Source organism: Musca autumnalis, unplaced genomic scaffold (assembly GCF_047663935.1).
Source record: "Musca autumnalis isolate F117 unplaced genomic scaffold, ASM4766393v1 scaffold_4, whole genome shotgun sequence".
In the NCBI taxonomy this organism is placed as follows: domain Eukaryota; kingdom Metazoa; phylum Arthropoda; class Insecta; order Diptera; family Muscidae; genus Musca; species Musca autumnalis.
Window position 1 is genome coordinate 65,859,577 of NW_027411977.1, and position 13,250 is coordinate 65,872,826.

At 37.5% G+C, this 13,250-nt stretch overlaps 1 protein-coding gene across 2 annotated transcripts in view; it reads right to left on the reverse strand.

The window, feature by feature from the left end:
- Positions 1-13,250, reverse strand: part of unc-13-4A (BAI1 associated protein 3) — a 595,010-nt gene that overhangs the window by 282,353 nt on the left and 299,407 nt on the right. For both annotated transcript variants that reach the window (XM_073987488.1, XM_073987489.1), the window contains one exon: positions 2,030-2,086. The gene's annotated coding sequence lies outside the window, so the exon portion shown is untranslated. The remainder of the gene's footprint in view (positions 1-2,029; positions 2,087-13,250) is intronic.

Sequence of the window (13,250 nt, forward strand, 5' to 3'; positions counted from 1 at the left end):
CCTTTGGAAAGGGACTATAGAAGCACCCTTTCCTTTGGAAAGGGACTATAGAAGCACCCTTTCCTTTGGAAAGGGACTATAGAAGCACCCTTTCCTTTGGAAAGGGACTATAGAAGCACCCTTTCCCTTGGAAAAGGGGCTATGGAAGCACCCTTTCCTTTGGAAAGGGACTATAGAAGCAGTCTTTCCTTTGGAAAGGGACTATAGAAGCAGCCTTTCCTTTGGAAAGGGACTATAGAAGCACCCTTTCCTTTGGAAAGGGACTATAGAAGCACCCTTTCCTTTGGAAAGGGACTATAGAAGCACCCTTTCCTTTGGAAAGGGACTATAGAAGCACCCTTTCCTTTGGAAAGGGACTATAGAAGCACCCTTTCCTTTGGATAGGGATTTTAGAAGCACCCTTTCCTTTGGAAAGGAACTATAGAAGCACCCTTTCCTTTGGAAAGGAACTATAGAAGCACCGTTTTTCTTTGGAAAGGGGCTATTGAAGTAGCCTTTCCTTAGAAATGGAAGTGTAGAAGCACCCTTTTGCTTTGGAAGGGACTATTGAAGCAGCCTTTCCCTTGGATAGGGACTTTAGAAGCAACCTTTCCTTTGAAAAGGGACTATAGAAGCACCCTTTCCTTTGGAAAAGGACTATAGAAGCAACCTTTCCTTTGGAAAGGGACTACAGATGCACACTTTCCTTTGGAAAGGGAATATTGAAGCACCCTTTCCTTCGGAATGGGACTATAGAAGCGCCGTTTCCTTTGGAAAGGGACAATAGAAGCACCCTTTCCTTTGGAAAGGGACGATAGAAGCAACCTTTCCTTTAGAAAAGGACTACAGAAGCATCCCCTTTGGAAGCAAACAGCACCCGTTCATCTGGAAAGGGTCTAAAAAAGCACCCGTCCCTATGGAAAGGGTCTAAAACAGCACCCCTTTCTATGGAAAGGGTCTAAAACAGCACCTGTTCCTATGGAAAGGTCTAAAACAGCATAATTTCCTTTGGAAAGGGTCTAAAACGGCATAATTTCCTTTGGAAAGGGTCTAAAACAGCACCTGTTCCTTTGGAAAGCATCTAAAACAGCACCCGTTCCTTTGGAAAGGTTCTAAAATAGCACCCTTTCCTTGGGAAAGGGCATAAAACAGCACCCTTTCCGTTGGAAAGATGCTAAAATAGCACCCATTCCTCTGGAAAGTGTATAAAACAGCGCACTTTCTTTTGGAAAGGGTCTAAAACAGCATCCATTCCTCTGGCACGTTTTCCCTTGGAAATAGTCTAAAACAGCATCCGTTCCTTTGGAAAGAGTCTAAAACAGCACCCGTTCATTTGGAAAAGGTAAAAAACAGCACCCTTTTCTTTGGTAAATGTCAAAAATTGCACCCTTTCCTTTGGTAAATATCAAAAACAGCACCCTTTCCTTTGGAAAGGGTCTAAAACAACACCCTTTTCTTTGAAAATTTTCAAAAGCAGCGCCCTTTCCTTGGAAAGGGTCTAAAAGAGCACCCTAAAATAAATGGTTATATTTCCTAAATTGGTCTAAAAACTTATTTTGTCACTATAGCTCATTTGGGACCACCAATCCTGTTGGTGCTTCTTTACAGTTATAGTGTCAGAGGATATTTAACTGCTGGTAAAGCCAGCTGATATTTTTTACTTGTTTTTTATTTTATTTTATGTTGACATATTCTCAATGCTAATGACACATGACGTAAAGGTCTGCTAAAAATACGAACAACATTTTTCACAGAAAACTGACATTATGCAAAACAAAATTTAAAATTAAATTAATCACGCGTAAAAGCATGAACAAATACCAAACAAACTTTTTTTGTTCATGGCGCACAAACTCTCAAAAACAGACGCGAACAAAGTTTCATTCGGTTGCAATTTCTTTTGTTGTTTGATCCTGTTGTTGATTATAGAGGAGGAAACAAATTTTTCACAGTAGAAATATTTTTAATTTATGTGTGCTCTACTAAATGAGCAGAGTACTAAAATAGAGTACAACAAAACAAACAAATAAAGAAGAAAGGAAAAACTTACCAACTTTTTTAAAATGATTAATAACTTCCATAGACTGCAAGTTCGAGAAAGAATGTTCTGTAAAACAAAAGAAAGAAAAGAATTTATGAGAAACGCGCACTCACATGCAAGCAAACATATTGTAGATTGAGAAACAAATTGTATTTAAAATAATTGAAATTAAATTATTTTTTTTATATAAAAATTTTTTTTAAATGTCAATTTAAAATCCGCCATTCTTCCTTGTTGTCACTTCCTTGTAGTGAAAGTAAACATTAACATAAAATGCTGTACAGGGCCAACCAACCTGTTCAATTTGCTTGTATTTCTGCTGGATATTCTTTAGATTGAACTTCCTGTCATTTTGTGTTTTATTTTATTTTATTTAACTTTAGTTTTGATGTGGCTTTCTTTTAGCGTCACTACCCTGGGCCTTAACAAACAAATTTCCGTTTCCTGGCTGGATGGAAGGATGGATGGATGAATGTAGTAACATTGATTTGTCGTAGTCTTGTTACTTTTGTGGGTATGACTTCATATTTAACGAGTTTACCATCATCGTTTCATGTTACTTGAACTTTATTGAGTAAAACGACAGGATGTGAATGATGACATCGTCAATTTTACGATAACTGCATAAATATGGAAAATAAGATACTCTGTGGAAAGTTTTCGTTTTACAATGTCAACATCTGTATGTAGAATGCTCCCAATTGGTTTTACCATGACAAAATGCATATGTAAGTTATGTTGTTTCATATTTTATATTGGTGTCACCTGAACACCTAACTTCTTCATTACTAACCCATGATTAAAAAAAACTTTCTAAGAAAAACAAAAAAAATATGGATATTCCCCTACAATGTTGACGATCATCGAAATGGGTCTTGAACTGAGAATCTACAGTCTTCATCTGGCAGATGCAATTAAAGATTAAGAAGTGAAAAATGTGTTAACTTCGGTTGGGTCGAAGTCTGTATACCATCCACCACAAATTATATTGGAACCATATTTCAGCCGGAAATCCGGCGGTATCGTTCTATAGGAGCTGTACTCCAATGTGGACTTATATCGAAATTTCAGTGCTGAAATATGTTATAGCTCCAATGGAGACTATATAATGAATCTGAGAATAATGTGGCTAAAACCTTAACAATACCAAAAATTGGGAGGTACCGAGCTATGGTGGCTATATCAAAACACCAGGTGGACGAGTCATAAAATTTAGCTAACATCTTCAGAATACCTAAAATCGGGCGTGACCATTTTTGGTGGATCATATTTTTGATGAGTAGGAACCTCAACAGTCAAATTACAGATTGTTCCGACAAAAATGCAGCTAAAATCCTCATATCTATATCTAAACTTGACTCACGTTGACAATTTATGGGGAAGAAGGTTTTTGACAACCAAGAATCTCAAATGTCAAATTACAACTACTTACGACAAAAACATGTATCCAATATGCCCAAAATACCTAAAATCAGGAGACAACGTTTTATGTGGGTTATACCAACACATGGAGTCATTTTTGAGGGAGATGTGACCATCGGATCTTTAAATGTCAAATTAAAGATAATACCGTTACATGGACCTACATACGTTGACAATTTTTGGTGGAGAAGTGTTGCACCACTAGGAACCTCAAATGTCAAATTACAGGTAGTTCGGACAAAAATGCCTTTTAAGCCGACAACATATATAAAATCGGGAGACGCCGTTATGTGGGTGCTATACCAAAACATGAACTCACGTTGACAGTTTTTGCGGGAGAAATTTTGCACTATTGTGAACATCAATTGTTTAATCACTGGTAGCAGTAAATGTAGCCGACATTCTTAAAACACCTAAAATCGGGAGGTACCGTTATATGGTGGCTCTACCAAGACATGGACCTACGTGGAGAAATTTTGGATGAACAGTTTTATACCCTCCACCATAGGAACTACTCGTAGACCCCACAAACTATATATATTCTTGATCAGCGTTCAATTCTACATCGATATATATCTGTCCGTCCGTCTTTCTGTATGTGGAAATTACTTTAGCTTTGGTGATACGTATGTAGGACTTTTGGTATTGAAAGCGGGCTATGTAGGTCCACGTTTTCGTATAGCCCCCATACAAAGTGACGCGTGAAGCGTCGTCGTTTTAAGGAAATTTTAGGATATTTGTCCCATTTGACCACCGAATAGGTTGTATTTTGGTATTTTGTGTCTCCAGAGGCTAAAAATATTTCTACCAAATTTTGTTTATATAGGTCAACGTTTTGGTATAGCCCACATATAAAGCCCCGTATATGGTACGCGTCATTTTAAGATATTTTGAATGTATTGGTCCCATTTGACCACAGAATCGGTTGTAATTTTGCGTTTCAAGAGGCTAAGAAACATATCTAGCATAAAATGTTTACATAGGTCCACGTTTTGGTATAGCCCCCATATAACGCCCCATATATAGCACGTGTCATTTTAAGATATTTTGAATGTATTAGTCACATTTGAGCACCGAATTGGTGGTAATTTGGCATTTTGTGTCTATGGAGGCTAAAAACATTTCTACCAAAGTTTGTTTATATAGGTCCACGTTTTGGTAGAGCCACCATATAACGCCCCATATATAGTACGCGTCACTTTAAGATATTTTTAATGTATTAGTCCCATTTGACCACCGAATCGGTTGTAAGTTTGTATTTTGTGTTTCCACAGGCTAAGAAATATTTATACCATAAAAAGTTTATATAGGTAAAGGTTTTGATATAGACCCCATAGGACGATATCTCCCGATTTTCGGTATTTTGAAAGTTTTAGCCTCATTATCGCAGCGAAATGGCTGAAATTTGGTATTTGTCTTCGTTGGGTGTATAAAACTTTCCCCCGGAAATTTGTAGGTATAGGTCCACGCCTTCATATAGCCCCCATAGGCGGTACCTCCCGATTTTCGGTATTTTGAAGGTTGTGGCCTCAATATTCCACCGAAATGGCTGAAATTTGGTGGTTAGTCTTCATTTGGGGTATAAAACATTCCATATGAAATGTGTCGGTATAGGTCACACGCCCTTATATAGTCCCCATAGGACGATATCTTCCAATTTTCGGTATTTTTTAAGGTTTTAGCTATACTATATGCCTGAATTTTGATATTTCGTCCTCTTTTGGGATGCAAAACTTACTCCCAGAAATTTATCTGTATCGGTCCACGCTTTAATGTACACCCCATGGAACGGAACATCCCAATTTTCGGTGTTTTGAAGGGTTTAGCCTCATTATAACACCGAAATGGCTAATATTTGGTACATAGTCTTCGTTGTGGGTATAAAACTGTCCACCTGAAATTAGTCGGTCTAGGTCAACGTCTTCATATAGCTCATAGAACTGCACCGCCCGATTTTCGGTATTTTGAAGGTTTTAGCCTCATTATTCCACCGAGTGGCTGAAATTTGGTATTTAGTCTTTTTCCGGACTACAAAAATTTCCCTCAGAAATTTGTCGGTATACGTGCATGTTTTGTGGGGTACCCCCATAGAACGGTTTATCCCAATTTTCGGTATATTGAAGGTTTTAGCCTCATTATAACACGGAAATGGCTGCAAGATGGTACTTAGTCTTCGTTGAGGGTATAAAACTTTCCACCTGAAATTTGTCGTTATAGGTCCATGTCTTCATATAGCCCCCATAGAACGGCACCTCCCGATTTTCTATATATAGCTCGTTGTCCACCAAAATAGCTGATATTTGGTATTAGGTTTTTGATAGAAGTATGAAACATTCCAGCCGAAATGTGCCGGTATAGGTCAACGTCCTCAAATACCCCCATAGGACCGTACCTTTCGATTTACGGTATTTTGAAAGTTGTGACCTAAATATACCACCGATATGACTGAAAATTAGTATCTAAATTGCCATAGGTGTATAAAATATTGCAGGACAGAATTATCAATATAAGCCCTTCTCTTCAAATAACCCCATAGAAGCGTACTTTCCGATTTTCGGTATTTTAAGTTTGTGTCATCAATATCCGATCGAAACGGATTAAATTTAATATTTAATCTTCGTTGGTGGTATAAAACTTCCCACCTGAAAATTTCAGGTATTGTTCCATGTTTTTATATACCCCCATAGAAAGATCCCTCACAATTTTCGTTATTTTGAAAGTTTTAGCCACAATATTCAATGGGAATAACTGAAATTTGATATTTAACCTTCGCTGGAGTTACGAAACTTTCCTCCAGAAATTTATCGGTACAGGTTAACGTTTTATACAGCCTCCACAGAAGGGCGCTCCCGATGTTGTTAACTATCCAAATCTAGAATATCCAGGTCTAGGTTTAGGTCTAGTCGGTTTTGCCCAATTTTATGTATTTCGCTCAATTCGGAAAATTGTAAATATTGGTCCATGTTTTGGAAAGAACAAAGATGTCGCCCCATATTAACTCTTTTGAAGAGAGTATTATTAGAGTTGAGTCGTTCATGAACGAACCGGCTCAAAGGAACGATTCCGTGAAAAGAACGAACGGATCCGTATCCAACACATTCTTTTATATCGTTCATTTAGATCCCCGATGGACGAGTCATTGCTGCTTACAAAATTAGCAGCATTGGTTTTGCAGTCAAACTCTAAACAAACGCTGCGTTAGCGCAAACAGCACAATTTCCACACAAAACAAACAATGATTCAGAGAGCTACTCTCGCTCAGTAACTCACCTCGTTCAGTAGCACATATCGGTCATATCTTTCTTTTGCATCATTCGTTCATCTGCTTCTTTCATGTCAAAACCACCACCACTACAGAAACAAAACCAACCCCATTAGCACACAATGTGTCATTCGTGAACGAACATTTTCAAAAGAACGATTCGGTGAAAAGAACGACAGAGTCATATGCAGCAGAGAACGAACGACTTCAAAAGAAAAATAATAAAGTCAAATGTATTGTTGAACGAAAAAGAGCCAACGAACGAAGTAAACGACCCGGATCTTTTTGGTGAACGGAATGAAAAAGATCGATCCCCTCAATGAACGAGATTGCCCAACACTAAGTATTATCAGTTGAGATATATGCCCTACTCCTGCAATAAAAGGAAGAGTTTAGTACTTTCATAAACGAAATAAAACTAATTGTTCTTATTCACTCCAATACAGTTCGTTGTGTAGGGTATAAAAAGTTCGGCCCGGCCGAACTTAACGCTTCTCTTACTTGTTTACAACTAAGAACATCAAATGTCAAAGTACAGGTAGTTTGGACAAAAATACAGCTAAATTCTTCAAAATACCTAGAATCCTAAGGTACCGTTATGTGAGGGGAAGAAGTTTTGCCATCCCTATTAACTTCAAATTTTAATTACTGGTAGTTTGATCAAATGTGCACGCAAAATTCTCAAATACCTATATTCGGGAAGTATCGTTATATGGGAGCTACGCAAAAGCATGGACCCACGTTGACAATTTTGGGGTAGAAGTTTTGTGACCACTCGGAACTGGGAAATGACAGGTAGTTTCGTAAAAAATTTAGGAAAAATCCTCAAAATACCGAAAATGGGAATGTACGTTATATGGGGCTAAACCAAAACATAGACGAACCTATATTTAAAAATTTTCGCGGAGAAATTTGTTGACTACTAGAAACTATAAATGTCAAATAACAGCCATTTAAGATCAAAGTAGATAAAAACCTTAAAATAGGGAAGTACCGTTATATGGGAGCTATATCCAAACATGGACCTATAAAGACGTTTTTTTTTTTTGTGAAAATAATTTCTTAGCCCTGGAAAAACAAAATCGCAAATTACAAGCAATTCGAAGGGCAAATGGGGGTAAAACGTAGTAATACCGCGTCACTTTGTATGTGGGATTTACCAAAACGTGGACCTATATAGCCCCTTTTCAATACCAATAGCTCTACGGACCTAAAATACATTTGAGCAAAATGTTATCCATCGTATGCTAGAGTGATTTCAACAGACGAACGGACTGCCATGGCTATATTGATGTAATTTCACGCTGGCCCGTCGTTATGAGTTTTAATGGCAACTTTAAACCGAGAAGTATTTAAAATATATCAATAGATTTTGTCTGTAACCTTTCTTTTCTCTAACAGACTTTGTCGGATTTTTTGGCCCATTGCTGCTGTTTAGGATTTACTATCGTCCATGTCGCCTGTCTTTTTACTAAACCGATCAAATTATAAAAGTTAAATAAAAAAACAGGGTTAAGTCAAAGTCTGCCGCTTATTGAGACTTATATATTTTAGTTTTTCATGGCCCGTTGAACCTCACCATTTAAGGAAATTTGTAAAAATATTTTTTTTTTGATCGGGGGCGCAGCCGCCGTTGTCTCGAAATTTATTTGGCAAGTCGATATATTCATAAGATTAGCCAATATAGCGATTATAAAACAATTGCCCCCGGAAATTCGTTTACATATATATAGCATTTTGGACCAAGGGACATTCCTGAACATTTTTTGAAAATTGCTTGAAATTAGGTTAAGTAGTCTTCGAAAATGATGTATTGAAAAGAGGGGGCGTGGTCATCAGTTTTCAAGATATAACATATTTAAAAAGTGGGCGTGGTCCGGAATGCTGTCCCCAAATATGTGCCTAGGGTACACACAACCAAATTGCCTTCCAAATTTTATGCTGAAACCGCGTTTAAAAAAGGCGTGGGAAGGCACCCACCTACTCCGAAAATTAATTTCGAAACCGAAACATTCATAATTATTGTAAATATTGTAAAATTGAAAAAAGGGCGTTGTCAAGTTTCTTTGCATAAAGACCTAAGTTGGGTTATGACAGTTTAAAAAAATAATTATCCAAATCTTTCCAGCCGTTCTTAACTGATGCCATTACCAACGGACGACAGTTGATTTTTATTTATATAGATATACTTTAATATAATTTACCCCCATTATAAAACATTTGATTTTACCATCTTAAAGGAAGTACGAGGACATTGTATAGACAAAGGCACTACAACAACAGCTAAAGTTGGCACCGGAGGACGTATCGTACTATATTCGGCACACCGTTCAGGCTTTACAATCGATTCCACTTTGATGAGCTAAAATTACATTCCTGTAGAACCTTCTAATATATGAAAAATCTTCCTTAATCCTTTGCTGCAATGTTCATGGGAAATTGTTTATTTTGTTCCTAATAAATATTCACGAAGGATATTCTTCCAACAACTTTTAAACCCCTACTACGATACAATGCAATCATTTTTTACATTAGAATATTTCTATCGAAATCTATTATCCATATTTATTCAAATGAAAATTCAAATCTCAACATTCATTCCATTCATTTCCACAACGCTGGATTCAAACAATGCAACTAAACGTATGTTATATATTTTTAAGATTATTCTGCTGTCAACTAGCCTGCATACATGAGTTTCTATGGAAACGACAATAATTCCCATTCTTTCACAATAATCCATAAAGTGTGCATAGAGTTTTTCGTCCTTTAGTATTTTTGTGTGTGCATTTTATTCATTTGTATGAATGTATCGACATGTTAACTGCACTGACTAAATGTATTTGTACCTCATGCAATACATACCCAGCAAACCAAATGTCTGATGTCCGACAAGTCTGAACAATTTCAGAAGCAAAGTCGTTCAGATTTCGTGACGATTTCTAAACGATTTTTCGGACAGGAAATAGTTTAGATTTTGTACAGATTTCGTTCCGATTTCGGAACGAATGTCGGAAAGAAATTTCCTTTCCGAATTTCCCAAGGATTTTCTTCAGTAGTGCGATTCTCTAACTCATTTTTTCAGCTACCGACAAAAATCGGTGAAATTAAAATGCTTATAATTTCGGTAATTAACGATATTATTCTGTAAGTTAGCGACCAATAAAAAGTAGTCGTAAAGTTCTACTGATAGCAACAGTGTTGTCAACTTTTATTTCAACTTTTCATTCATAATTTTGCGTTTTAATTTTACCGATTTTTGTCGGTAACTCAAAAAATGAGTTAGAGAATCGCACTACAGATTTCGTTACGAAATCGGACCGAAATCGATCCGATGTCGCTCCGAAATTTCGTTCCGAAATTATGTCAACCACTTCACACAACTTTCGTTAAGATATCGTTACGATTTCGGATCAGATTTCGGTTGTATCGTCTGAATTTTGTTCCGATTTCGTTACGATGTCGGTACGATTGGTTTGCTGGGTATGTATATTAAAAATGTGTACATGTGTTCGTACATATGACTAGGCATATTGTTCTGTTTTATTATTTCCTTTGAATAAAAAGAGCTTTGTATTTTAGGAATTCTTTTCAAAATCCAAGGTCATAAAGGAATACGTACACCACGGTGCTATTGAACCAACTTTAAATGGAAGGTGCTTACACCTGTGAAGTTTTTGCGTATTCTGAAACTGCAATGTTCATAGATGAGAAAAATAAAAAACCAAAAAATATCGCCGGAGGGATTTTCAAATAAATCGCGGTCAAAGTTAACATTTTTAGGTCAAGGCGCACCGTGTCACATATATCACATAAATTGCAAATGATACTCGAACATTTTTAAGTTTTTTTTTTTTTTTTTGTAAATTTTTCCCTTTAACTGTAATTGTTATATTCATGTATTGCTTTATTATTATTCGTTTATATGCTTAAGTAGAAAAGTTTGTAAAAACTAAACTCTTACATAGAAATGTTAAATTATTGTACACTATGAATAGTAACCCTCCCCCAGGGGGTTAGTAACCCTCTCCTAGAAAAAAAACAGACTATTATGAAAAAACGAAAGAAAAGAAAAACAAATCCCTCTAAAGTTGACGAACCCCGCAAACGTTTTAAGGACCATGATCTGCGAATCTGCACCTGGAATGCTCGCACTCTTTATAGAGAAGGTGCAGTTTGCGCATTTGCAGATGTACTTAAAAAGTACAAGGCCGACATTACTGCCACACAGGAAATACGATGGAGCGGGAAAGGCGTCACAACAACACCTAAAGGTGACGCACTGTATTATAGCTGCCATGACACAAAGCATAAGTTTGGTTGCGGATTTGTAGCTGGTCGGAGGATAAAACATCTGGTCTCCAGCTTCACCCCAGTGAATAAAAAACTCGCTGTAATTCGATTAAAAGCAAAATTCTTCAACATCAGCTTAATTTGCGCTCATGCTCCCACTGAAGACAAGGACGAAAAGACCAAAGATATATTTTACGAGCGCTTAGAAGAAACTTATGACCGTTGCCCTGCACATGACATTAAAATTATACTGGCCGATTTAAATGCCAAACATGGAAAGAAGAATATCTTTAGCCCAACAGTCGGGAAATTCAGTCTCCACAGTGAAACATCTGACAATGGTATGAGGCTGATAGACTTTGCAGCTGCAAGAAGCATGGTAGTTAGCCGTACCAGATTTAAGCATATCGATATTTATAAGGGCACCTGGCTGTCGCCAGATCAAAGAACAAGAAATCAAATTGATCACGTTGTGATAGATGGAAGACATGCATCAAGCGTGTTGGATGTACGATCGTTCCGAGGTGCAAACATGGACTCGGACCACTACCTTGCTGCAGCAAAGGTACGTACCAGATTAAACGTAGGAAACAAAGTGCGAACAGACACAACACGGAAGTTGGACATCAGTAAGCTGCAATCACAACAGATAGCCGCAGCATATTCCACACAACTGGCCCAATTGCTTAATCAAAGCACTCCTCGTCCCGATAACATATCAGGACAATGACAAAATATTGCCCACTCCATGCAAACTGCCGCAAATTCAGTACTTGGATACCAGAGATCTCCACCAAGGAATCCATGGTATGACCAGGAGTGTCGTACTGCTACCGAAGGGGAAAATGCGGCATATAGGGCTACATTAAAATCCGTGGCAACGCGTAGCGCACGAGAGGGGTATCGGGAGAAAAGGAGAGAGGGGAAACGTCTTTTCCGCAGGAAAAATTGAGAGAGATGGAAAAGCTGGAGTTTGAACAAATCGAGATGTACAGGAGACAGAATGAAGTCCTTAAATTCTACCAAACAGTGAAACATCAAACTGATGCCTTTGGAACTGGCACATCCTCCTGTAGAGACTAGCAAGGTAATTTGGTAACTGATACAGATAGTGTGCTAAGAATATGGAAAGAGCATTTTTCCAAACTGTTGGTATCCAATAGTAGAGAAGTTGACGAAGATACCACAGATCCAATCCCAGAAGATGGTATTGAATGTATACCACCCGGTCAATATGAGGTAAAGACAGCAATAAATCGACTGAAGAATAATAAGGCAGCAGGAGCTTATGGCCTACCAGCCGACACGCTGATAAGATGTATGCATCAGCTAGTTAGCTCCATCTGGCAGGAAGAACACGTACCCGACGATTGGAACCTGAGCATCCTGTGTCCCGTCCATAAGAAAGGAGATAAGACTTTATGCTCCAACTGTAGGAGCATAAGTCTTCTCCCTATCGCCTACAAGATAGTGTCAGGGATATTGTGCGAACGACTAAAGGCAATGGTCAACGAAATAATTGGACACTACCAATGCGGCTTTAGACCAAACCGGTTCGTTGGTATTGATATGGTTACGAAGTTTTTCGGCAAATCACACACACGCGATCCGAACGCAAAGTAAGAGAGCAAATGTTTTGATTTTTTTATTTCAGTCTTGTACTGAATGTCATGCAAGCATGTTGATGCCGCTTTATTTGTTTTTTTTTTTTGGGTACACTGAAAAGATTTTGCAGTTGTACAGCAAATATGTGGAGGGAAGAATTTGAAAATGATTTTTTGTTTTGTATTAATATTTTTAATGACGCAGAATGCCTCGTCTTCAATGCATCAATAAAAAATGTATGTATAGTCTTAAAAAATCATTTTTATATACAATTTGTTTTTTCTCTCAAAAAAATTAACATATGAAGAAAAATACTTTTCAAATTATGAAGTTATTTATATTATTTTTAATTTAAGTCATACAAAGCGAACGCGCCAACAATATATTTTTCATTTCACACTCAATATGAAAATCATCACCCTGTTCTGTCAGTGTAATTTTACCCACACATAAACAATTTAAGCGCTCGCTCTTCTTGGTCGGCTATGCTTTAGACCTGGCAAGTCCACAATCGACCAGATATTTAGCCTGCGGCAAATCCTGGAGAAGACCCAAGAGATGCAGATCGACACCTACCACCTTTTTGTTGATTATAAAGCAGCCTTCGAGAGCCCGCTACGCTCAAGCCATGTCTGAATTTGGTTCCAA